General features: G+C 42.2%; 1 protein-coding gene and 2 long non-coding RNA genes across 6 annotated transcripts in view; 2 read left to right on the plus strand and 1 right to left on the minus strand.

Moving 5' to 3' along the window:
• The window catches only part of LOC137327928 (nucleobindin-2-like), a 49,557-nt gene extending 44,818 nt beyond the window's left edge, over positions 1–4,739 (minus strand). For 2 of the 4 annotated variants that reach the window (XM_067993871.1, XM_067993869.1), the window contains exon 1: positions 4,605–4,737. The gene's annotated coding sequence lies outside the window, so the exon portion shown is untranslated. Of the gene's footprint in view, positions 1–4,604 lie in introns of all 4 variants that reach the window. The other 2 variants (XM_067993872.1, XM_067993873.1) reach the window with 2 other exon arrangements.
• Positions 4,740–5,011: 272 nt separating this feature from the next.
• Positions 5,012–10,272, plus strand: LOC137327702 (uncharacterized). Its single transcript, XR_010964526.1, has 3 exons — positions 5,012–5,100; positions 7,656–7,814; positions 7,923–10,272. It is a non-coding gene; the product is annotated as an uncharacterized lncRNA (long non-coding RNA).
• A 14,006-nt stretch (positions 10,273–24,278) lies between these two features.
• LOC137327703 (uncharacterized) lies at positions 24,279–25,883 on the plus strand. Its single transcript, XR_010964527.1, has 3 exons — positions 24,279–24,380; positions 24,851–24,996; positions 25,862–25,883. It is a non-coding gene; the product is annotated as an uncharacterized lncRNA (long non-coding RNA).
• The last annotated feature ends 318 nt before the right edge of the window (positions 25,884–26,201 follow it).

Genomic DNA, 26,201 nt, shown 5'->3' on the forward strand with positions numbered 1-26,201 from the left:
ATTGCCATTATGTTATCTCTAAATAGTACAGCTACTACCCCCCCTCCCTCCTTCTTTCCCTAACCTTCCTAAATACATTATATCCTGCAATATTTAACTGCCAGTTCTGTTCTTTATGTAGCCATGTTTCAGTTATCCCTACTACTTCTGGCTCCTTGCTACGAATTATTGCCTCTGGTTCCCCCGTTTTGTTTCGGATGTTGTGCACATTGCTGTACAGGCAATTTAATTTGTTCCAATCACTATTTTTAAACAGTAATTTTGTACTTATGTTCTATAACTGTATTTGTTCCCTGACTGTTTATGTAACCCTTGTTCCTTTCCTTGGCCTGACTTTTACTCTCATCTCCTATTTCTTTTACCTTCAGACTTGTTATTTTCACCAGATCCTTCCCCCTGCCTTACTGTACTGTAATAAATTTCTCAACATAAAGCATCTGGTGTAGAATCAATTAATCCCAAGATATCAATTCAGGATTCAATTGGCAACAGAGCAAAAGAGAATCCAATATATATATATCGCGAGAACAAAAAAGTGGACCAAGCTCTAACCCCTGAGGTATACCTCTTCTAACCTTTCTCCAGTCTAAACAACATCCATTTACCCAAACTCTGTTTCCTGTCCATCAACCAACTTTTGTTTCATGCTGCCACTTATACTTTTCTTTTCTTCCCTCTCCCCTAATCCCCGCTTCAACCTTCCTATTCACCTGCCACCGTCCAAAGCTGGAATCCCACTTCAATAAGCCCACAGCTACCCACTATGTCTCACGTGGCATTCTCCAAAGGGCCTATCGAGGCACCCAATGTTACCTTCTTGTGAGCAGCAACCCAAATTGCCTCACCCTCCCCTCTCACCAACCTTCCCACCCACTGGTAGTTAACATTACCAAGCTCTTTCCTATGCTGCTCACCCTACACACCACTATCACCTTGGACACAGCCAGCAGACCAAAAATCACCACCCCTTTCTGCATTTCCCTCCAGAATGTCGATTCACTTGTGAAAATGGCCCTTGCCATTCACGATCTCATTGAGGACAAGTGCGTTAACATCTGGCTTTAGCTGAAACTTGGCTCATGGGTGGCAACACCATTCCTCCCATTCTTCAGCTCATCCAAAACTTTGCTGCCTGTATTCTATCCCAAACCAAGAACCACTCACCATCAGCCCTGCCTTTCCTGACCTGCATTCATCCCTGTCCCCCAAAGCCTCAAATTTGAAATTCTCATTGTTCGCTCCTAAATCCCTTCCATGTCCTTGCCTCTCCCTATCTCAGTAACCTTCTCAAGTCCTAAACCCTCCCCAAAGAACTCTTCATTCCTCTGACTTGAGCCTTTTGTGTATATCCCCTGCCTTTGCCTCACCATTGGTGGCTGTACTTTCAGTGTCTAAGCCCCAGGGTCTGGAGTTCCCACCCTACGTTCCTTTGCTTCGCCACCTTCTGCTCCTCCTTTAAGTCCCTCCGTAAAACCCACTTCTTTGACCAAGCTTTTGGTCACCCCTCCTAATATCCCCTGGTCTTAACATACATTTTTGTCTGATTACACCTCTGTGAAGCACCTGGGATGGTTTTCTAGGTTAAAAGTGCTATATAAATTGAAGTTGCTACTGTTGTATCAAATGCCTGAATATTGTAAGAAACCTTGTCAAACACCTTCTGAAAATCTATTGACATTACATCTAATGAATTTCCTTGATCTATTCAATTTGTCACTGCTTCAGAAAACTATATTAAGTTGGTTAAACGAATTGTGTCTTTAACAGGTCCAGCATAGCTCCTCTTGATTAACACTTGCATTTTTAAATGCTTGCTAATTTTATCTTGCATTAAGAATTTGTTCACAATTGATATTAGACTAACTGATCTATAGTCACCCACTTGATGCTTCTCTCCCATCTCGAACAAGGATGTTACATCGGCGACTCTGCAGTCCCACGGCACAAGTTGCATATTTAAGGAGGATGAAAAATTGTGGCGCGAGTCTCTGCTACCTCTTTCCAGACTTACTTCAACAGCCTAGGGTGCATGTCATTGATTTTATCGAATTCCTACTACACATTATTACTATTAGCCAAGCTCCTAACTTAGTATTCTATATATAATCTCTCATGACAATAAATTGGTACAGCCCAAGAAAAATCACAAGAAAATCTTGGCCAAATTTACAACTTCAATCACCATCACTAAAAACAGATTAACTATCAATTCATCTCACAGCTATCTGCAAAATAACTCCCATGCTTGCCCAAAGTAACAATCACTGCATTAAGTGACTAATTGTAAGTTAAACACTTACAAATTACGTGGTACTAATGTCATATCCCATCCAGTGATAAGGCATGAGTTTACAACAGTTGGATCTCACAAAAAGTACAAAGTTAAAAAAACTGAACACATAAGAATGACCTCTAGCCAGTGACAAAATGCCTCGTCACCTTATCTGGTGAAACCAGGAAGGGAGAAGGGCAGGGGTGGAAACCAGTAAGCATACACACATAATTCTAGTTTGCATAAACTGGATAAACAAGATTGAATAAATTACATCGACATAATGTAGACTGCAGTATCAAAGCTCCAGAGAACATTTAAATCAAGTGCGCTCTCAAACATTATATATTACAATCTATGGTTAAAGGAAAAACTGTAAAGTAGGTCTGGCAGTTTGTAATGTTTCCTAGCAATCCTCCTATACAGATCTCTATACTAGGCAGCCTATTGGCCCAAAAATTGCTAGATAAATAATGGCGAGTTCACGGCACCCACCATTATTAGTGTGTAAAAAAGTCAGCAATTTGTGGCAAAGAGATACGCCGCGAGTTCCAATTTGCCACAAATAGCTGGACAATTCGCTCCACCATTAGCCTAGCAAAAACCGAAACAATTACCATCTTGCTGTGAGCCTCCCTATTGTGGTTGTCATGAAATAGCTGGATCTGTGCTGTTAATACAAATTAATTGTGCCGCAGCCATTTAGGGCTGGTAATTCAGGTCACAAGGACCTTGTTAATGACCTGGTGGTGACATGTCATTCGACCTTGGAGGCTCAGAATAGGAACAATGAAACTGCAGTGTATCACTCCTTCAGGTAGTAAATTGTTCCTAGAGGGTTTTAAAATTTTTTTCTTTTGCCTTTTTTTTTCTTTTCTCAATCCACTTTCTTTCTGTATCTAATTTTACTCAATTCACCCTATTCCCTTCTCTGTCGTTCACTCCATTTCTTTCATTACCCTTAAATTTCATTGGTTAAGTGGATAGACCACTGGACCAGACGTTCACGAGGTCCCAGATGCCCCATTGATGTCACCGCAACATTATCAATTCGCATTTCCAGCAATTTGCGGCGCAAAAATAATACGATCTGAAGGGTGAGGTGAAAAAATCCAATTCACGGTGATTGCAGCGAGATGCTGCGCTCCATCAATTTCTGGGCCATTAACTCACTACACATTTTTACTGATTAGATTTCTGTTACTGTATAGATTATGCATTCTGGCAACACTAATTTTTCCTTTGATTTGTCAGTGATAAGCATCTGGTCACTGGTGTTTCAGGCAAAGAAAAATGTAATTGGGACCCCTGTGTTGTGTAAATTATCCCTCTGCAGACATAGGGTCCCATACAATGAAAATGGATACATCTATTTAATATGGCTGTATTAAGACAGTATTTATATAAGCTATATTTATCAATTATCTCAAACACAAAAATTCTTCTGAACAGCATTTTCCAGAGTGCACCAAATGTTCTGCAAATTGGATAAAATGTTTCAGAGCAAAACATCTGTGCTGAAACATAGTCCGTAGCATTACAAAGTGCACAAATGTACTTACCCATAGTTACTATATTACAGAATAGATAACAGAATGAAATTATGTAATTTCATTCTGCTACCTGTTTGGTAATATGGTAATATATGTGATGTGGAGATGCCAGTGATGGACTGGGGTTGACACATGTAAGGAATCTTACAACACCAGTTTATAGTCCAACTGTTGGAGTTGGACTATAACCTGGTGTTGTAAGATTCCTTACACTTGTCAACCCCAGTCCATCACCGGCATCTCCACATCAAATTAAAAGTAGAATGACTAACAGTATTAGGATGCAGAACATTTCAAGCAAAAGAGGTAGTATTTATAACTCCACGTCGTGCACAGAAACATAAACATTAGTAGCATTTAAGGATCAGAACTCTAATTTCTGTGTTCAGAATTCATTTTTATATTAATTTTATACAACTTGATATGCCACAGAAATCTATCCTTTGTGTTGTCATCAGCCTTTAACAAACATATATAACAAAAAGTTTATAAGTTAAATCCTTAAGTCTTTTAAAAAAAAAATTTAAAAGTGCTGTGAAAATCAATTAGAGACATTTAAACCTGCAGGAAAAAAGTATAACAAACATGTTTCACGATTGGGGCAGAGACTTTGCCACAGGGCACAGACACAATGCAAAGAACGAGACTGTTGCCTGATATAGCAGTTTTAATGACTTTAAAGTCCAAAATAGACGGTTAATCACACGAAGATGCAAATATTAATAGCAAAACAAATTTAACGCAACGAATCATTGTAACGGTGCAGCTTTGCTCCTTACCCTGATATCTGGGTACCTCCTACTTTCAGACGGGACTTTGGGTAATGAAGTCCCTCTTTGGATGGTTAAGTTGGATATATGAGCTGAGGCTGGAGTGGTTTTTTCCCCCCCTCCTCCCCGCCGCGCCCTGGCACACAGTACCTTTGCTCTGCTGAAAGATGCACAGCCACTATATCCCTCCCCCCACCCTGCAACCCTTCAACACACACAAACACCTACTGTGCCCATGCACCACTGTCCAGCTGCGTGTGTCAACGCCGCAACCTACCCGAGTAGCATCTCCCACATGTCCCGCCTTCCGTTCAGTCTCATTGGCTGAGTGCTGCCGCTGGGACGCCCCTTGACGCTCGTCCCCGATGCTCATAGGTTGATCCTGGCTGTCAATCGAGGAGATGGGCGTGGCTTCAGAGCAGGGTTGGTTGAGAGGTGAAGTAAACCCTGGTACGTGGCGTTTGGGGAATCAGACTCCACCTGGAGGGGATGTGACGTCAACCTGGTAAGGGATTGTTGGTGTTGCATTTTGCTGGAATCTAAAAGCTTAGAGATGGACTTTTCTGGTTAAATTATTTCATACCATGGTTATCAACATTAAAGGAATGTTTGTGGGGTGGCGGAGGATGTTTATGAATTGTAAGAGTCATGCAGTTTGCAAAACAGATGTAAACATTTCGAGCTGTGGGTTTATTTATGAGCGACAGACATTGGACAGATTCTGCATCAGAATGAGTATCATCAAAACCGATTAGCAACCTCTGCTTCTTCACAGGCTCGTTGGAAAAATGCAGCATAGGGTTTGGGACTAAGCAACAGAGATGAGGGAGGTGCCAATTCAATCTGGTTTGAATTTGTTCATCCCAGCCCAAGCGAATGGTGTGGGTTGGGTTGGGTTGCAGTGAGCTTCAAACTGGGAAGGAGAAAAGTTACCCAGGGTTCTCACTCCTGATTGCTGTACCAGTGACTCTGTTGAAAAGTATGAGTGTGTGGACATCAGCAGAAGCCAAATTGGCTTTGGTTATGATGCCACCTGTGGTCAAACAGCATGCCGATGTTTATTAGGCTTACACATGAAGAATCAATATTTGTCAGAAGTACTTGAGCACTGCTGATTCAAGTTGAACATAAGCCAGCAAGAATTAGTTCAGGAGAGGAGAGGAAAAAAAATGGAATGACAAGTGAACTGAAGGATCAGCCATGATCATTTTGACTGGTGAAGTAGGCCCGAAGGGCCGAATGGCCTACTCTTGCTCCCATTTCCTATGTTTCTATGAACAAATGAGGTCTTGTGATCAGTATGACTTGATAGTGTAATTATAACATTACTGTAAGTATGGTTGCATCAGACTTTAGAAGAATGCCCTTTGGAATTATGAGAAGAGCCTTTTGCAGGATTAGGTGGGAGGTTAAAGGCCCTGGGCTTAAAGGGACAGTGGTACTGTGGATATGAAATTGGCTAGGGGTCAGAAAGCAGTGAGTAGTGGTGAACGTTTTTTTAGAATGTAGGGAAGTATACAGTGGTGTTCCCAGGGGTCAGTATTAGGACCACTGCTCTTTTTGATATATATTAATGACCTGGACTTTGGTATAGAGGGTACAATTTCAAAGTTTGCAGATGACATGAAATTTGGAAATGTAAACAATATAGAGGATAGTAACAGACATCTGGAGGACATAGACAGACTGGTGAAATGGGCAGACACATGTCAGATGAAATTTAATGCAGAGAAGTGTGAAGTGATGTATTTTGGTAGGAAGAATAAGAAGAGGCAATATAAACTAAATGGTGATAATTTTAAAGGGGGTGCAGGAACAGAGAGATCAGGGGGTACACATACACAAATCATTGAAGTGGCAGGACAAGTTGAGAAGGCTTCTTAAAAAGCATATGGGATCCTGGGCTTTATTAATAGAGGCATAGAATACAAAAGCAAGGAAGTTATGCTAAACCTTTATAAAATATTGGTTAGGCCTCAGTTGGAGTATTGTGTTCAATTCTGGGCACCACACTTTAGGAAGCATGACAAGGCCTTAGAGAGGGTGCAGAATGTTTCACTAGAATGATACCAGGGATGAGAGACTTTGGTTATGTGGAGAAGCTAGGATTGTACCCCTTAGAACAAAGAAGGTTAATGGGAGATTTGATAGAGGTGTTAAAGATCATGAATGGGTAAATAAGGAGAAACTGTTTCCAGTGGCAGAAGGGGGCAGGGAGTGGAACTAGCTGGATTGCTTTTGCATAGAGCCGGTACGGACTCAACAGGCCGAATGGCCTCCTTCTGTGCTGTAACCATTCTATGATTCTAAGGATTGATAACCAAAGGGCACAGATTTAAGGTGATTGACAAAGGAGCCAGAGGCAAGATGAGGAAACATTTTTTTTTTAGGCAGTGTGTTGTAATGATCTGGAATGCACTGCCTGAAAGGGTGGTGGAAGCAGATTCAATAGTAACTTTCAAAAGGGAATTAGATAAATACTTGAAGGGAAAAAATATACAGGGCTATGGGGAAAGTGCAGGGGAATGGGACTAATTGGATAGCTCTTTCAAAGAATCGGCACAGGCACGATGGGCCGAATGGCCTCCTGCGCTGTACCTGCTATGATACTATGAAGTGGAACTTGAAATAAGACAAAGAAAAATGGAATGTTGTGTCAGTTCCCTTCCATTTCAAAGGGGGAAATTAGGCTATAAAGTCCTGATAACATGCAGATAATTTAGATGAATTATTTTGAACACTTGTACACTAGTAGCTGTTGATTTTAATTCAATTGCATTGGTCACATAAAAGGAGATTGTTGAAGAAGTTAACCCTTAGATTATCAGTAGGTCCAGTGAATTTTGTGCCCTTTTTCCTGCCAGGTTTCCAGAATTTTGCTTCACAGCATCTCTTGAAGTATCCCCTGAAACTGGATTAATATTCTATTCAGATGTCAGGTGTAGCTTTAACACTGTAATAGTGATCTTGTATCATAAAGCTTCATTTCTCCTCTGAAATCTGTACTTTCCTGTCTTTTTTTTATACTTTTACAGCTTCAACTTTTATTTATGTTCACAGTTGATGTGTGACATTGCTCACGGGCCCTGGTGTACAGAGGCTGGGCTCAAGTGTAGCATTGCAATAGCAAAGTGTATGGCAACTGAAGGGGAAGAGTTGCTAGTTTCACAAGTTTGAGGCCATTGGAGTGGGACTGGAGTCACATATCGGTCAGACCCGGTAAGCACAGCAGGTTTCCTTCCCTAAAGGGCATTAGTGAACCAATGGGTTAATGATAATCTGACAGCTTCATGGTCACTTTTACTGATACCAACTTTTTATTTCCAGATTTTATAAGCTGAATTCAGATTCTCAAACTGCCATGGTGGGATTTGAACTCACGTTCTCTGGGTTGTTAGTCCAGTAAGATAACCATACTACCATGGATATGTGATGGAATACTCTCCACTTGCCTGGATGAGTGTAGCTGCAACAACACTCAAGGAGCTCAACACTATCCAGGACAAAGCAGTCTGCTTGATCGGCTCCTCATGCACTAACCTAAACATTCATTCCTTCCACCACCAGTGTACCATGGCTGCAGCGCGTACTATCTACAGGATGCACTGCAGCAACTCACCAAGGTTTCTTCTTTAGCAGAGCCTCCCAGTTCCCCTCCAAGTCACACACTATCCTGACTTGGAAATATGGTGCCTTCATTGTCACTGAGTCAAAATCCTACAATTCTCAACCTAATGCCATTTTGGGAGCACCCATCACCACAAGGACTGCAGCAGTTCAAGGAGAAGGCTCCCCATCTTCTCAGGGCAAGTAGGGATGCACTATAAGTATGGCCTTGCCGGTGTCGCCCAGATGACAAGAACAAATAATTTTTAAAAATCAGGGCGATTGAAAACCTTCTCTGGAACATAGGGAGCTGGGGCTCACCTACAAGAGTAGTCTGAAACGTGAAGGCCAAAAATATCTTTCGTTTTTAAAAAAAGGTAAAAGAAACCCAAAAATCCAACTACTTTTCCCACAAAAGAATGTGAAGGAAAAATATAACTATGAAAACATTATCTACATTACTATGAAGTTGAACTACACATCCCATGTGGAAAATTGCCCAGGTATGTCCTGTCCACAAAAAGCAGGACAAATCCAATCCGGCAAATTACCGCCCCATCAGTCTACTCTCAATCATCAGCAAAGTGATGGAAGGTGTCGTCGACAGTGCTATCAAACGGCACTTACTCATCAATAACCTGCTCACCGATGCTCAGTTTGGGTTCCGCCAGGACCACTCTGCTCCAGACCTCATTACAGCCTTGGTCCAAACATGGACAAAAGAGCTGAATTCCAGAGATGAGGTGAGAGTGACTGCCCTTGACATCAAGGCAGCATTTGACCGAGTGTGGCACCAAGGAGCCCCAGTAAAATTGAAGTCAATGGGAATCGGGGAAAACTCTCCAGTGGCTGGAGTCATACCGAGCACAAAGGAAGATGGTTGTTGGAGGCCAATCATCTCAGCCCCAGGACATTGCTGCAGGAGTTCCTCAGGGCAGTGTCCGAGGCCCAACCATCTTCAGCTGCTTCATCACTGACCTTCCCTCCATCATAAGGTCAGAAATGGGGATGTTTGCTGATGATTGCACAGTGTTCAGTTCCATTCGCAACCCCTCAGATAATGAAGCAGTCCGAGCCCGCATGCAGCAAGACCTGGACAACATCCAGGCTTGGGCTCATAAGTGGCAAGTAACATTCGCTCCAGACAAGTGCCAGGCAATGACCATCTCCAACAAGAGAGAGTCTAACCACCTCCCCTTGGTAATGCCGTTAAATGTCATCGCCGAATCCCCCACCATCAACATCCTGGGGATCACCATTGACCAGAAACTTAACTGGACCAGCCAAAAAAATATTGTGGCTACAAGAGCAGGTCAGAGGCTGGGTATTCTGCGGCGAGTGACTCACCTCCTGACTCCCCAAAGCCTTTCCACCATCTACAAGGCACAAATCAGGAGTGTGATGGAATACTCTCCACTTGCCTGGATGAGTGCAGCTCCAACAACACTCAAGAAGCTCGACACCATCCAAGATAAAGCAGCCCGCTTGATTGGCACCCCATCCACCACCCTAAACATTCACTCCTTTCACCACCGACGCACAGTAGCTGCAGTGTGTACCATCCACAGGATGCACTGCAGCAACTCACCAAGGCTTCTTCGACAGCACCTCCCAAACCCGCGACCTCTACCACCTTGAAGGACAAGAGCAGCAGGTACATGGGAACAACACCACCTGCACGTTCCCCTCCAAGTCATACACCATCCCGACTTGGAAATATATCGCCGTTCCTTCATCGTCGCTGGGTCAAAATCCTGGAACTCCCTTCCTAACAGCACTGTGGGAGAACCTTCACCACATGGACTGCAGCGGTTCAAGAAGGCGGCTCACCAGCACCTTTTCCAGGGCAATTAGGGATTGGCAATAAATGCCGGCCTCGCCATCGACGCCCACATCCCATGAACGAATATATTAAAAAACTACAAGATATCAATTCGAGATCAGAGGTGAAAAAAGGTTTGATGTAGATTTTTAAGGACAGGGGAAGAGCTATATTTAATTTTTATTTTATGATGCACGTGTAACACATTATTGTGTTGTATTACTTTAATTAAAAGTTGCATAATTCAAATTATCTGATTCAAATTTTTTTTGTACTAAATTCTCACTTTGCTACATTATTTACATTGTTTAATTCAAGTAATTAGATCATTTTTTTTACTGCAAAAAATGACTGAATTATCAGGAGTAGATGGTAATGTGATTTACATCATTACATTGTGTGTTTGCAAGAAAACAAAGGTTTTCAAGAAAACAAAGTTTTTCAAGAAGATGCTTCCGCTTTAACGTTTCCACTTGTGAAAGTAGGGATCATTTCACATCTTTCAGGAACGCAATTACACAACACAAAATCATCTAAAAGTTCTGTTTTCAACCGATGTCTTGAATTTTGCTACAGCTAAGGAATGTCTAAGATAGCAAACCAAAGTAATTGCACTTCAACAACAGTGATGCCAAAAAAAGGTTTAAAGTAATATGCAGCAAATAGAAAAGAACCACAAATATTATCAAATTATACACCAAACCTTGAAGATATGGAATGACCGTGATGTTCATGTGCACCATGCTTCTCTAGAATGTGAATCCATTCAGTAATAAGCAGCGATGTACAATTATGTAGCATGATCTCTCTGCTATTTTCCATTTTGCCCTGTAAAATGAGATTCAGTATTATCTGAAGTAGGAGAGAAATGGAGTCTTTCTACACCAATAGAACCAAATCCATTTATTCAGATAGTCATGTGATGATTCTGGCCCTTTATGAAGTATGAAGCATGAAGACCGGACAGTAGAAATATCTACTTACGGCTGTTGGATCCAGTGCTGATAATTAGAAAGCTGGACAAACTGTACTGTTTGTCACAGCAAAGAAGTAAAAATAAAAGGTGCAGGAGGAGCTGAATCCAACATCTGCACATACCTTATAAAGCCCAGTCCAACACTAAACTTTACCAGTGAGCATAAGCACGTGAGCAAGGACTTTCAAACCCATTTTGGGGACAAAACATGTTCTCTCAATGATTTACCCATTCTACAAGCTTCTTTGTCAGCTGCATCTCATCAAAGTTCAATATCCTGCTGAAAGAATTGGTACTTCCTGCTAACTTGTAAGATCTGAACATTGTCCAAAATGTGTTCATCATATCGGTACACTGGCTTTTGACCTGCACAGATTGTAATAAATTGAATTAAATATCCATCATTCCAATAGCATCAATAGTTTCAAAGCACCCCTCCCCACCCACCATGCATATGACTAGGATGATTACCTTTTTCAACTGGTACACAAAAAACTTTTCATTCTGCCTCTCTTGTCCAAAAAAATTATTCTCTGCTAACTTTTGGTCCCCTAAGAACATTCACCAATCCCCAGTCAAGGCAGTGGACAGGCAACTTTCTCCCTGATGTCTGTTAATGCTACTCTTCTGCCAGCCATCCGAGGTTCACAATAAAAGCCGTGTCTAGCTTGTCACTCGTTTTACTTTCCTTCCTGGGGGAAGCGTCTAGTCTGATTTATAGCTCTCACTGACAGCATTGCCAAAATTAAAATTCTTTATGTAGTGAAATTGTGCCATAAGCTTGCTCTTCATACTTTATAGCATAACCAATTCATGTACATGGCAAACTTGACTTGATCAGAAACAATTGTAAACAATTTTACAACACCAAGTTATAGTCCAACAAATTTATTTTAAATTCCACAAGCTTTCGGAGGCTTCCTCCTTCGTCAGGTGAACGGTGTGGAAATTAGATTTTCGAATCCTTCGCATTTTAAAATCACAGAACAATGCCTGGTGATTACTGCCCGTTGTAATCACCAGGCATTGTTCTGTGATTTTAAAATGCGAAGGATTCGAAAATCTCATTTCCACACCGTTCACCTGACGAAGGAGGAAGCCTCTGAAAGCTTGTGGAATTTAAAATAAATTTGTTGGACTATAACTTGGTGTTGTAAAATTGTTTACAATTGTCAACCCCAGTCCATCACCGGCATCTCCACATCATGATCAGAAACAGTTATCTCTCGGGAATATTTGGCCTTAATCAGGTCTCTGTATTTCTATTTATTGGGTTAGCTTTATGGGTCTTTTCTAAATCCTCTACTTTTGCTTCTAATTTGCCCCTTTCATCATTTTCTAAATCCACTCTTGAACCAATGTATATTTTTGAGATTCACATTCTCCTTTCTTGTCAGTGAAACAAGGCAATCCACTAAACCAGTGCTATAAAATCACTAATATAAAAACAGAAAATGGTGGAAAAGCTAGGCAAGTGAGGCAGCATATGTGGAGAAAGAAACAGACTTAACGTCTCAGGTCCAACACCTTTTGTCAGAACTGGAAGATGTTAAAGTTTTTAAGCAAGTAGAGAGCCAGGGGAGGGGAGGGGAAGGGAGGAGAGAACAAAAGGGGAGGTCTGTGATAGGGTAGAAGGCAAGAGTGATTAAATGACAAAAGGGATGATGGTTCAAGGCAAGGAAGGTGGTAATGGGACAGGTTAAGTAACAAAAGATCGGTCTAGTGCAGCTGTGAATGGGAGCAGTGGTTATGAGCTGAAGTTATTGAAATCAATATTGAGCTGTAAAATCACTGTCTGATATGTGGCTAGGATAATTGCAATGGACAGCTGAGCTTCCTTGATCTAACAAAGGATAACAACAGAGCCTGACCTCTCTGGTGAAATGAGTGTGACATCTGTGAGAGAATGCATCCTGTACCAAGCAGAGTAAAATCAATATTCCTTTGCTGTGGTGTAGTTAACATTATAAATATAAATATCAATTATCTTTATATTAGTGTTACATTTATCCAATACTGTTCCATTGACCCACCACTGCACAAAATCTTTGATTCAGGTGTTTTCCCAGTGCAGCACTAAAATTTCTCTCATGAACCCCCTCAGTGCCAGGGGGATGTGTCATCACAGCAACAGGGTATTGGGCAGAGGTTTAAAGACTCCAATCCCATTTAGTGCTTAAATGGAGACCATCCTGAGAGATTAGTACCTTAACAAAAGCACCCATAAGAATAATGAAACAGCCTCTAAGTCTGAAGCTGTGGACGAATAAGTTTAAATCCATCCAGAGGCTGTCTTTTGGAACTATTTGAAAATTTGTGTAAATTAAGTGGTTTTCTATCACATTTCATCAGAACCTTATAATACAGCTGTACCACATGAAGGTAATATTAAATATGTTGCCAAGATTTTGTTAATTCCATTTATTATTGACAATACATGTTAGTTTTCTTGTATTCACTTTCATTGCAGCAAATGTCACTAGGAAAAATAAATGTTGTACAGAATGAGTGCAAGTGTAAACTCACACTGGATTAAAGGGCACCCACTAAAACTAAGCTTGAAATTGCTCCTATTTGTCTCCACAGGGAGACTGTATTTTAGTTAGAACTGTTGCCCTTAAGCCTATTATTTAAAAATAGAATAAAACAATGTTATTGCAGATATGCCAGGTGTTTTAGTGAAGCTGCGTGACGCGACATGAGGCTCATCTTAAATAGGGCAAGTGATTTGGTGCAGTATCCGCAACAAAGCATCAAATTTCTACATTTATTGCAGGTGGCCTGACTTACTGCCCAAGTACTGCAATTTGCATAAAAAGTTTTGGATGCCGCAAAAGCACCACTTGAGTGCATCAGAGCGCTAACAAATCACTTGCCCTAATTATAAGGAACTGAGTAGTGGAGTAGCACACTGGCCTTTCACTTCTGGCACTTGAGGTTTGAATTCTGCCACAGACCAATGTGGTGAAAGTCTCTACTGCCAGCTTCATGAGACCTAAATAAAATGAGCAGTCTCAGCCCATTTTTTTTATTGTAGGTCCAAAGCAGAGAACTGTCCAAAATGTGGCACTAACCAAGACAAAAAAATGTTTTACTTAATAAGGTCAGTAACTGACACAAAATGACTAAAATAATTGAACTAAAGGGGCAGAATTAGCTGTAGTAAGGCATCTAACGGTGTCTGCCTTTAGTTAGACATGCCCCTGCACCCTTCAGCTCAAAAAAAAATGTTTGCCCACAAAGTTGCTGAACGTGCGATCTGATAACGGCACAGCAAGTGGAACAGGGCAATCAACAAGTTATCTCCTTAACCAATGAGATTTAAGGATTGGGAAATAAACACAGGAAGGAGGGTGAATTCAATGTCAAATCAGGTACAGAAAGAGAGAAATAAAGAGAGGGAAAGAAAGATTGGATTAAGAGAGATAAAAAAAAGAAACAAAGGAAAAGTAAGAAAAAAAATTTAAATTTAAAATTTGACATTTTTAAGATCTCCCTGAAAAATTCAAAACTACACTAATTTTTAATTTTCAGTGCCAGAGAGGTTGATTGGCAGTCATTAATAATTATCACATTATTAAAAGGGTATTCACACTACTAATTACTAGCCCTAAATATCTGCGGCGGGTTTAGTTCGCATCTACTGTGCAAATATAGCAACTTCATGACATTCAATGCATTTCAGTAGTGAGGCAGACAGCTAAATGACTTTTTTTTGCGAAGCTAATGGCGGAGCGGTGCAATTCGCACAGCAACCTTTGGATATTCGCACTCAGCTGCACATCTGCTCCTCGCTTGAAGTTGCTGTACCATTTACGCATAAATAACAGCGAGCGCCATTAGCCTTACCGTTATTTTCACAGCAAATTCTAGCCCATTGTTTCCTGTGATCAATTCTTTGGCATTCGATGTTGGAGATCTGCTGAAACTTAAGGACTCGCTGCGTAAAAACATTTCTCCTCGTCTCGCTTCTGGTTCTTTTGCCAATTATCTTAAATCATGTCATTACTCTGTCCTCTGCTTAGAAACTGTCATGTTTCAGATACTTCACCAGGCAATAATCCTCTTTAGATTTTTGCTGCAGTGATCAATATCAGTAACATGTAATTTATGTACTCGTAGCTCTGGCTTTTACTCTTGAAAAGCATAGACTTTGAGGAGATTTGATTTAGGTCTTTAAAATAATGACAGGATTAGATTCAGTCCATGTAGACAGGCTATTGGAGTTAGATAGGTTACTTAAGCACAGAAATAGGTTAAATGTCAGGAGATACCTCTTTTTGCAGAGTTTTTGACCAATGCAACAAGTTTGTGCAGAGAGTGCGAATTCACTGCAAACATTCAAAAGGGAGCTGGGTGAGTTCCTGAATGTGGCTGACATAACTGTATATCAGGTGGCTGGGTATTGTGTCTCCCAGTCACTGTGGTCTCCTGGAACTTGTTGTATCACCTTCAGGGGTCTTGAGAGGAGTTTTGCAGAGTATTTTTTTCCTAAATTGGCCTAAAGTTTTTTTTCTCTTTAGCCTTTTCCAGGAGATTGCGTGGGTGGTTGTTGGTGAGAAGGAGGTGGGTGTGAGTCATGGTGTAAATAAGTGCACCGTGATCATATGGGACAGGCTCAATGGACCAGCTGGTCTTTTCCTGTCCTTCGTTTTTATATGTTCGTATGCTCTGGTTTCTGGCTCTGAGATTGCCAGAAATCCAAGAGGGGGGCAAAACATGACAATGTAAATCACCTGTTATTCATATTGATTTGATGTTAAAGGTAAACACCTTCAAAACAGGAATAACTAATGTGAAAAGGCTCACATTGCAGGCTTTCAACTCAACACATTTTCGATTTACATACCTTAAAAACCAAGGGTGCATTCACACCACAACTGGGCCCAAACTATCACTAGAGAAAAAAAAGTGAGAATCCCTGGAGGAGCAGTCTCACTCCACTACAGTTCAGAGTCCAGCGAGGCCTTAATCTATGTTGGTAGGACACAGCTTAGGTTGATGTCACATCAGTACTAAACTTGCAGTGTAAATGCATCCTAAAAGGTTGAATTTGCTATAGTTACAGGAAATAGTAGCAGTGAGTTCTGATGAAAGGCACCAACTATTAATGTGAATGTTCTTAATCTTTAAAATGCTGACTGACCTGTTGTGCATTTCCAGCATTTTCAATTTTTATTTTTGATTGCCAGCATTTTAGGTTTTTCTTTTAAGCATGAACAAGTTGCTTTTTAAGCCTGACTTTCACAAGGGCACAAAATAATTATAAGCTTTAATTCATTTACGTATCTCAAAAAGGAAATGATTTAATTGGCAATGGCTGCAACAGCTACTTCCTTCAATGAGTAATGTTGACTGTAGGAAACTTACTAAAAGTATTTGTTAGTATGGCAGTACAAACTGTGGAGTAGAAAATGTTTTCTACCCTGCTCAGGTAGCTGCTGCTTCTGTACTTTGCCTGTGGAACAGGGCGATGTGTCCAAATGGTGGGAGGGAGAGAAGTAATGACTTTAGCTATCTGGTTTACATTTTAGAAATTTCTAGACAGCCCACTTAAAAACCAAATCGAAACCAGACAGGTGACAAGCCTGTACTTGAATCAAGACTTTTAATCTGGAATTTCAACTTCAGAACTACAGCTGATGAGATTGCGACTAACAGTTGTAATCAGCCAATACAAGGTGGTACCAGATCACAACTTGATATTGCCTCTATTTTTACTGGAACAAAGAAGTTTGAGGTAGCCTCAAGGACTCCTGTACTGCACAATGATGAATGGATTTCGAAACTTAATGGCAAGAAGTCAGTCTCAAAAGTATAGCGTAATGGAAGTATCGCAGGCTGACAATTTAGTAAACGGTGAGGGGGTACCATTTGATGTTGTTATTTCCATACCAATTAAATTAATTAATTTAAAGGTATAGAGAAAAAAACAGAAATAAGAAGAAAGAACTTGCATTTAGATAGCACCTTCCACGATCTCAGGAGTTCCAAAATGTTTTACAGTCAGTGAAGTACTTTTGAAGTGTTACATTATGTAAGGAAACACAGCAGCCAATTTGTGCACAGCTACAAAAAGAGAGTATGAAAAGAAACTTGCAAGGGATATCAAAACCAATATGAAGAACTTTTATAGTTATATTAGGAAAAAGAGGGTGGTCAGGAGCAGTGTTGGCCCCTTAAAAACTGAAAGTGGGGATATTGTCATTGACAATGGGGAAATGGCGGACATGTCGAATAATTACTTTGCGTCAGTATTTACTGTAGAAAAAGAGGATAGCATGCCGGAAATCCCAAGAAAACTAATATTGAATCCGGGACAGGGACTCGATAAAATTAACATAAGTAAAGCAACAGTAATGAAGAAAATAATAGCACTAAAGAGTGACAAATCCCCAGGACCAGATGGTTTCCATCCCAGGGTTTTAAAAGAAGTAGGTGAGCGCATTGCGGATGCCCTAACTATAATCTTTCAAAGTTCTCTAGATTCAGGAACTGTCCCTCGAGATTGGAAAATTGCACATGTCACTCCGCTTTATAAGAAATGAGAGAGAGGGAAACCGGGGAATTATAGACCAGTTAGCCTAACATCTGTTGTGGGGAAATTGCTGGAGTCTATAATTAAGGATAGGGTGACTGAACACCTCGAGAATTTTCAGTTAATCAGAGAGAGCCAGCATGGATTTGTGAAAGGTAGGTCGTGCCTGACAAACCTGATTGAATTTTTTGAAGAGGTGACTAAAGTAGTGGACAGGGAATGTCAATGGTTGTTATTTATATGGACTTCCAGAAGGCATTTGATAAGGTCCCACATAAGAGACTGTTAGCTAAGTTAGAAGTCCATGGAATCGAGGGAAAAGTACGGACTTGGTTAGGAAATTGGCTGAGCGAAAGGCGATAGAGTGTGGGGATAATGGGTAAGTATTCACATTGGCAGGATGTGACTCGTGGAGTCCCGCAGGGATCTGTCTTGGGGCCTCAATTATTCACAATATTTATTAACAACTTAGATGAAGGCATAGAAAGTCTCATATCTAAGTTTGCCGATGACACAAAGATTGGTGGCATTGTAAGCAGTGTAGATGGAAACATAAAATTACAAAGGGATATTGATAGATTAGGTGAATGGGCAAAACTGTGGCAAATGGAATTCAATGTAGACAAATGTGAGGTCATCCACTTTGGATCAAAAAAGGATAGAACAGGGTACTTTCTAAATGGTAAAAAGTTAAAAACAGCGGATGTCCAAAGGGACTTAGGGATTCAGGTACGTAGATCATTGAAGTGTCATGAACAGGTGCAGAAAATAATCAAGAAGGCAAATGGAATGGTGGCCTTTATATCTAGAGGACTGGAGTACAAGGGGGCAGAAGTTATGCTGCAGCTATACAAAACCCTGGTTAGACCGCACCTGGAGTACTGTGGGCAGTTCTGGGCACTGTGCCTTCGGAAGGACATATTGGCCTTGGAGGGAGTGCAGCGTAGGTTTACTAGAATGATACCCGGACTTCAAGGGTTAAGTTACGAGGAGAGATTACACAAATTGGGGTTGTATTCTCTAGAATTTCGAAGGTTAAGGGGTGATCTGATCGAAGTTTATAAGATATTAAGGGGAACGGATAGGGTGGGTGGATAGAGAGAAACTATTTCCGCTGGTTGGGGATTCTAGGAGTAGGGGGCACAGTCTAAAAATTAGAGCCAGACCTTTCAGAAGTGAGATTAGAAAACATTTCTACACAAAGGGTGGTAGAAGTTTGGAACTCTCTTCCGCAAACAGCAATTAATACTAACTCAATTGCTAAATTTAAATGTGAGATAGATAGCTTTTTGGCAACAAAGGTATTAAGGAATATGGGCCAAAGGCAGGTATATGGAGCTAGATCACAGATCAGCCATGATCTTATCAAATGGCGGAGCAGGCATGAGGGGCTGAATGGCCTACTCCTGTTCCTATGTTCCTAAGCTCCCACAAACAGCAATATGATGACCAAGTAATCTGTTATTAGTGTTGTTGGCTGAGGGATAAATATTGGCTAGGACACCGGGAGAACTCCCTTGCTCTTCTTCGAATAGCACCAGAGGATCTTTTATGTCCACCTGATAAGGCAGACTTGGTTTAACGTCTTATCCGAATGAAGAATTAAATCCGTATACTCCATTGCCGGGGAGGGGGGAGGAATTTGTAGTTTGTTTGCTATTAACAGTAAGAAAAAGACAGAAAGTGAGAAAGGCAGAAGGGTCCCACAATAAATTTACAATAACTAAGATGCTCTTTTTCACAGGATGGGGGCAGCATGTACTGAGGTTTGATTATAGGCTATATCGGCTCCCCCCATTGGCTTGGAAAAAAGAGCTTTACGATTGTCAAGTTCTGCACACAAGTTCACAACCACCCCCGCTGATCTGCATGAGAGATGCTCTGTGCCCACCTGCCAAGACCTGCACTCCAAATATGCAGACCAAGGTGACCAGATCTCACTTTGTCAGATGATCAATGCATTCAGAGGCTCCAACTTTGTAAGTAGCTTGTGATTGCAGACCCAACGGTACAGATAACTGTGAAGGTCTGACTAACCAATATGCTGGATGATTCTCCAGATGCACCCCAATCACAACATGTCATTATTTAAGTGGAACTGCTTGAAAGAGGCATACTGGGCTAATCCTGAACCAGCAATGCTTGATTGCTCACACCAACCAAAATACCACCAACCAGATTTGCAAGCAACAATTATGCGGAACTGTTTTTAACAGGGTCAGAGTCAGCAGAAAACTAGATACAGAGCTGTGCCATCTGCTGTAAGGACACATAATGTTAATATGCACCATAGGGCTGGCACACCCCATGAAAGTATCAGTCAGCTGTGGCCTCGAGCTGGCTTTGACCTGATTCTAGTTATGCTGCAGTTATGGGGATGGTGCAGTGGAGTGGCACAGAGGGCAGCCCTCTTTACAGCCACCTCATGCAGCACCATCTCCACTAGTTGGAGAAGTGCCCAAAGAATTGCCTAAATGTGTGCTCAAAATCGAATCAGTAGTCAGACTGAACGGCAGGAAAGGAAAGGTCCAATGCTAATTAAACCATGAAATCTTGTACAAACAAAACATTCCTTATCAGTGATAGAAAAAAGCCATCGACCACAGGTCCAGAGATAGCTCATTAAGGGGGATGTAAAGATGTCCTTCTCTGGACCTATGTGTGACCCCTTTGTTAGCAAAAATCTGAGAAACTAGGGAGTAAACAAACAACCCGCCGTGTGTAGGTGCTGATGTTCCATTGATTTGGAGGTCAATATGGGTACCAACAGAGCTATGTGAGGTGATTGAGACCAGAAGGTCTGAAATTATTTAACATGTGTCAGATTGGTCAATAGAATTGAGGAGGTTTCTTTGGAGATAAGATGGCGTTTTTGACACAAAGATCCTCCGTCTTCAGTTCTCAGTCCTTAGTTCTTAGTTTAGTAGTCTTTGTAGGAGAAGGTGTAGGTGTTCTTTGTCTAGTACATGTAGAAAAATATCTCTGTTAAATTGGAACGTGCATCTCCAATAGAGAGAAAGGTTATAATAGTTTTAGATTTTATGGCTATAGCTGCTAGATACAGGCAGATATAAGTTCTTTACTTGGATTTACAAGTTCCTTCAGATCAAGAAAGGTGAGGCTTAAGCCAGCTAGTCCAAATACAGCCACCAGCACAGAAGGTGAATTTACTCAGGAGCAGAGGATCCAGCAGGAACAGATATCACCCCTAAAGATGAAGATTCATCATACTGATGTCTCAGAAGGCTAACACCATCCTCCCAGAGGAAGACAAGGCAATCAGTTCATCCATACCAGGTCATAAAGACAATGGCCTGGAAATTGCACTGAGTGGCGAACGAACCTCGTCGGCCACTCATTAGTTATAAACTTACCACAAACTATTCACGGGCTAATTTAAGGAATGAGACTTCACATTTTTAAAAGTTAATTTTCAGTACCAGTGAGGTTGTTTAGCAATCATTAAGACGTTCCATGCCGTTAAAAGTTAGTTTAGACCTAAAAAACCCAGCGTTCCTTTTTTATGGGAGATTAGTTCGTTTCCAGCTGGGCAATGCAGCAAGTTCATGCTGGTCCATTCATTCAGCCGGCGAGCTGTCCTTCCCGCACATCTTTCAAGCGAGCAGGGTAGAGCAATTTCCGGATCGCCGAGTTTGACTGCGCATGTGCGCTCACCAGAACTTGCTCTTCCATTTGCCCTGAAATAACGGTGAACCCTGTCAGCCTTGCTGTTATTTCATGAGCAGTTTCCAGGCCAGTGTCGTATAAGTTCTGGAAACACTGCCAACGACACTGAATTGAGAGTTAGCTGTACAATTATTGGCTACTGTCTTTAAGGGTTAACAATTTAAAAGGGTTGCAGTTCAAAACAGGAACATTGTGTATGTGAAAATTGATCTGCATAATAAATAAATAATCAGGCTTAAAAAGAAAAAAAAGATTGATGAGGCCACATCTTCAACTAGAGTATTGATTCTCTTCAAGTTCTATTACATACTGACCTGATTTGAACTCCACACAACATAATTACTATGTGTCTTCCACAATTTAAGGCACAATTTAGGGGAAACAAAACATAGGTGGCTCATTTGGATTGAAACCTGAATATTTATAAATAGTACTCTGACAGTCAGCAGATTTTTTAAAAATATAAGCATCAGTAGTATGTGAAATAGCCTCATTGTAGGAACAATGTAAAAGCTCAGACTGGGACTCATTCCTTGATCTGTACTCTAATTGATTTCAGTTGGTTGAATGAGTTTTGGAAGTATGCAGCTGAAGCAGCAAAACTTTTAAAAAATGATTTCTTTCACCATTGAAAATGATTGAATTTTCATCTTTTATTGTTTTCTCTCTGCCGCTTATTTAGTCAGTAGTATACAGCAATTCAGTTACATGGGCACAAAAACTCCTCCATTACTTTACCCAAGTGGCCATGTTTTATGATTGAATCCAGGCCATAGTGCAGATTTTCCAACTTGTATTGCCCAATTTTTGGAAGGTATTGCAGATATAGGGCTCTATTTTAGCACCCGCGATCGGGTGCATTCCTTGCGGTGGGGGGGCTCCAAAATCGGGGATTCCCAGGGCAGGTCGGGAGCCCGGCTCCAACCCGCCCACTTCCGGGTTTCCCACAGACGCACTGACATGCGCGCACAGCCCCCGCATGTGGGACTCCCGCCGGCAATTAAAGCCGGTGGGGTGCCACTTAAGCTATTTATTTTGGTATTTCAGGTCGTTTACAGATCTGATTAACGAGATATTTCAGGAGGGTTGGGATTTTACAAACAACTGGGACTGTTTCCCGTACTGGGGGAAACACTCCCAGTTCAAATGGACATGTTGCAGCTATCAGCCTGTGGCAGCTGCAAAGGTCCATTTGACAGGTGGAGACCCTCACTCATTGCAGGAGGCCACTCTGTCACTTGGGACAAAGTTTGGCCTCCACCACCCTCCTCCTAACAATAAAATTCACCAACTTGCACACTTACCCCGGTGTCCAGACACATGTACCTACCTTGCGGACCCCCTCAGATGTACATCTTCCGGATGGGGGCCGCTGTAGATGCAGTCATGACCTCCTCGGAGGGCGAACAGCATCACCAGCCTCACCATCCAAGCCATCCACCTCTGACACGTGGAGCTCCACAACACAGTGCTGTGACACATCCACCTGCACAGCAGGAGGGAGGGCAACCGCAGAGAGAGATGCGTCGCAGGGGGCACTACCCTCGCCACAGGGTCCACAGACCGAGGCTCAGCTTCCTGGACCTCTCCGAGTAGCAGTGCACACGGAGGCTCAGAGTCACTCGACACGTAGTCGTGGACATCTGCAGCCTCCTTCATGCCGAGCTGCTCCCGGCTGGCCCGAGCGCCATCTTCTTACCTGTCGCTGTCAAAGTCACCACTGCCCTCAACAACTTCTCCTCCGCATCCTTCCAGGGTGCCACCGGGGACATCGCCGACGTCTCTCAGTCGTCTGCACAAAAGAGCCCTGCAAATACACCAACACCCACTCTGCAGTGACACAATGGGTGACATCAGTTGTGGGTCTTCATAGTGATCCTCAGGAAAGGGCATTATTGCACAAACCAGGGAAGATTCGCAAAGACGTGACAGTAGTGGTGACAATATAATATGTAATGTGAGTTGCTCAGAAATTAAATAGAAGTAAAAACCATGACAAACCCTCAAACACCCTTGTGCATCCCCTTCATGCTCACGACACGTTTGCCTTACGCTGCCTACTGCACATATGTGATGCATGCCCAGTGGCTGCAGCACAGGTAGTGGCAGCTTGAGTGAGGCTGACTGTGAGAGAGATGCATGAGAGGGTGAGTATGAGATAGAGCCCTGAGCTTGTATGAGGATTGGGTTGAGTGGTAGTGGCGGGATGAGTACTGGCGAGGTGAGTAAGTGCAGGTAAGATGAGGATGAGGTTTGAGTGGGTGTGAGGAGTGATGTGATAGAGTAGTGTTGGCAGTGCAGAAGGAGATGTGGGGTGGGGGCGGTGATGTGGCAGACGGAGTGTAGGGGAATGAGTAAGTGTACTCACTTTGGCTGACCTACTTACGTCATTGCAGCGCCTCCTGCACTGTACGCAGGTGTGCGATATGTTGGTGGTGCAGGTGACCTCCTCTGCCACCTCGAGCCAGGCCTTCTTGGTGGCAGAGGCAGGCCGCTTCCTCCCACCCGCCGGGGGGAAGATCTCTGTCCTCCCTCTCCTCCTCATCCCATCCAATAAGAGCCGGAGTGAGGCATCATTAAACCTGGGAGCAGCCTTCCCCCTGGGCTGCTCCATGCTGTAATTTTTCCTATTTCTTGCAGCATCAGTCAGTGGAGGACTGCCCCTTTAAATAGAGCTCCTCCAGCTGACAGACCTCACTGCGCATGCGCAGTCTGCCCGCCATGCAGCTTAGCAGCGGGGAACCCGGAACAAGAGGTAAATGGATCCAATCAGCCTGCGATTGCCTGCGGAGCAGACTGATTTCACTGGGCGCGTTACCCACGCGCCCAATCGCCCCCCCCTGCCGTGAACCCGCCGCCCTGGTAATATCGGGCCCATAGAAACTAGGCAGAAATACTGTTCAGCTGCAAAGGTCCCAATGCATTTGTGTCCCAATGCATTTTGTGGTGGGTGGGACCAGCAGTGATAGAGAAATTCACTTCAAATGAGCAGGTGCTTCATTTTAATATTAATTTAGCACCTTTCTTGCACCTTTTCCTAGTGTTCTACTATGCAGGAGGCCTGACACACAGAATGTCCATTTGAAATGGACGTCCAGGGTAACTAGGCGACAGTAATTATCCTGGAGGTCACGGAAAGGAGACAGCAATATAAAGGTAAGTATATTTAGCTATATGAACTGTTTTTCTTCACTTTTTTTCCTGTTGCAATTTAAATTCTCATTATCCCTCCAGGATTGCCCTGGTGTCTCCAGGAATTAAAGATCAATCTCCAGGCCACTGTTGCGAGCAACCCGAGAGAAAAATAACGTTTTGTTTTAGTTTTCTTTGAACGCTTTTGTTCATTAGTAATGTAAATATCGGACATGTGGAAAAAAGGCTGTTTGGCTGACAGTCAGGAATCCTCCAAGCAGATAATGAAGAATCTGTTCGCTTTCTAATTGGCATGGGAAGGCGGAGTGCCACGAATATGGGCATCTTGGGCAACCAATGGAAGGAGTGTAGGGGCGGGGCAGTTGGAGGCAGGAGGTCATGTGATGACACCTCCAGGAATATGTCCAATCAGAGTTGCCAATGCTAACATGAGCCTTTGTGCCAATTGATGTAAATTATCTTTTTTACCTCAGCAAAACTATTGGCACCAGCAGGTTTCTGATGTGATGTGCATGGAAGAATAAGAAAACCAACAGTGAGATGGCGAGCAGATCAGGCTGCACGAGAGATGCTCCGTGCTCATCCACCAGTACCTACACTTCCACATTTGCAGACAGAGGTAAAAATACTGGGCAATCAACCTAATCATAATTTGACATGCTTTCAAATGCTACTGCATGAAAGAAGGCACGTGAGGGTGATCAAGAGCCAGCGTTGTGTGATTAGCCACACTCATTAAGATGCCACCATCCATTTCTGCGGGCTCTAGCAATGACCATGGAGAACTGTCTTCACAGAGTCTGGGTCAACAGGGAGGCAGATGTATTGCTGTACCATCTGCTGTAAGGAACCTGCAGCTACCTTGTAGCAGAGGGCTGGCACAGGCAGTGACAGTAATGAATGGCCTGAAACTTTGCTCCACCTCATTGCAGGAATGCTGCAGTGTTGATTTATGGAGATGTACAGTGGAGTGGCCCTGAAGGCATCCATCCTTGAAACCATCTTATGTAGCACCACTTCCTCTTCAGTAGCCATCAAACAGGAAGTCGGGTACTGGGTTGCCTTGCCACACATTCCTGCACAATGGGTTTCTTTTCCCTTCATTTATGCCTACCTCTTAATTACCTGTCCCATCAAAGGCTGCTAATGTGTTGAGATGCCTTCTTATGCTCTCTAAAGATTTTCAGAACTTTTGCCCCCCTATTGTAACACTCCCTTCAATTGTCTCCATCCCTTTGAATTTGATTGACATACAACCTTCTGCTACCACCTTCCAAATCTAGACCTAAAGGTATGTTAATGAATTGACCTAGGAAAATTGGGTGTAAACAGCCTACTTCCATTTTGAGTCTATAACCCTCCTAATAGTCATTCTGATGTTAACTATGCCAAAAGAGGAAAATCTAGGCGAATGAATGTTAACAGTTTATTTATCATCACAAATGAGCTCAGTTCCTATTTCATTCATATGTACTTTCCAGCAGGGGTCACCAGATAATAATCAGGAGCAGGAACCCGGGATGATTTTTTGCCCTCCTCAATCTTCGTACATTCAAGCCAATTGTGCTGCTTCCACCTCTTTTTTTCTCTGCAAATAATGTTAAGAAAGTGACCATGTACTCAATTACATTGGCATTGGATGTCCTATTTAAAAGGGCAACAAAATTTTCAGGAAAGAGCACAGTGAAGCTCAATGTAATTTTCATTATAATGACATTAGGTGCAAGTGACACATTGATGTTTCTGCAACGCTATAGTATTTTTTCTATGGGAATTATCTCTTAGCAATGTAAATAACATTATTGATTTGCATTTTGATAAGCT

Source organism: Heptranchias perlo, chromosome 12, assembly GCF_035084215.1.
Source record: "Heptranchias perlo isolate sHepPer1 chromosome 12, sHepPer1.hap1, whole genome shotgun sequence".
Taxonomy (NCBI): domain Eukaryota; kingdom Metazoa; phylum Chordata; class Chondrichthyes; order Hexanchiformes; family Hexanchidae; genus Heptranchias; species Heptranchias perlo.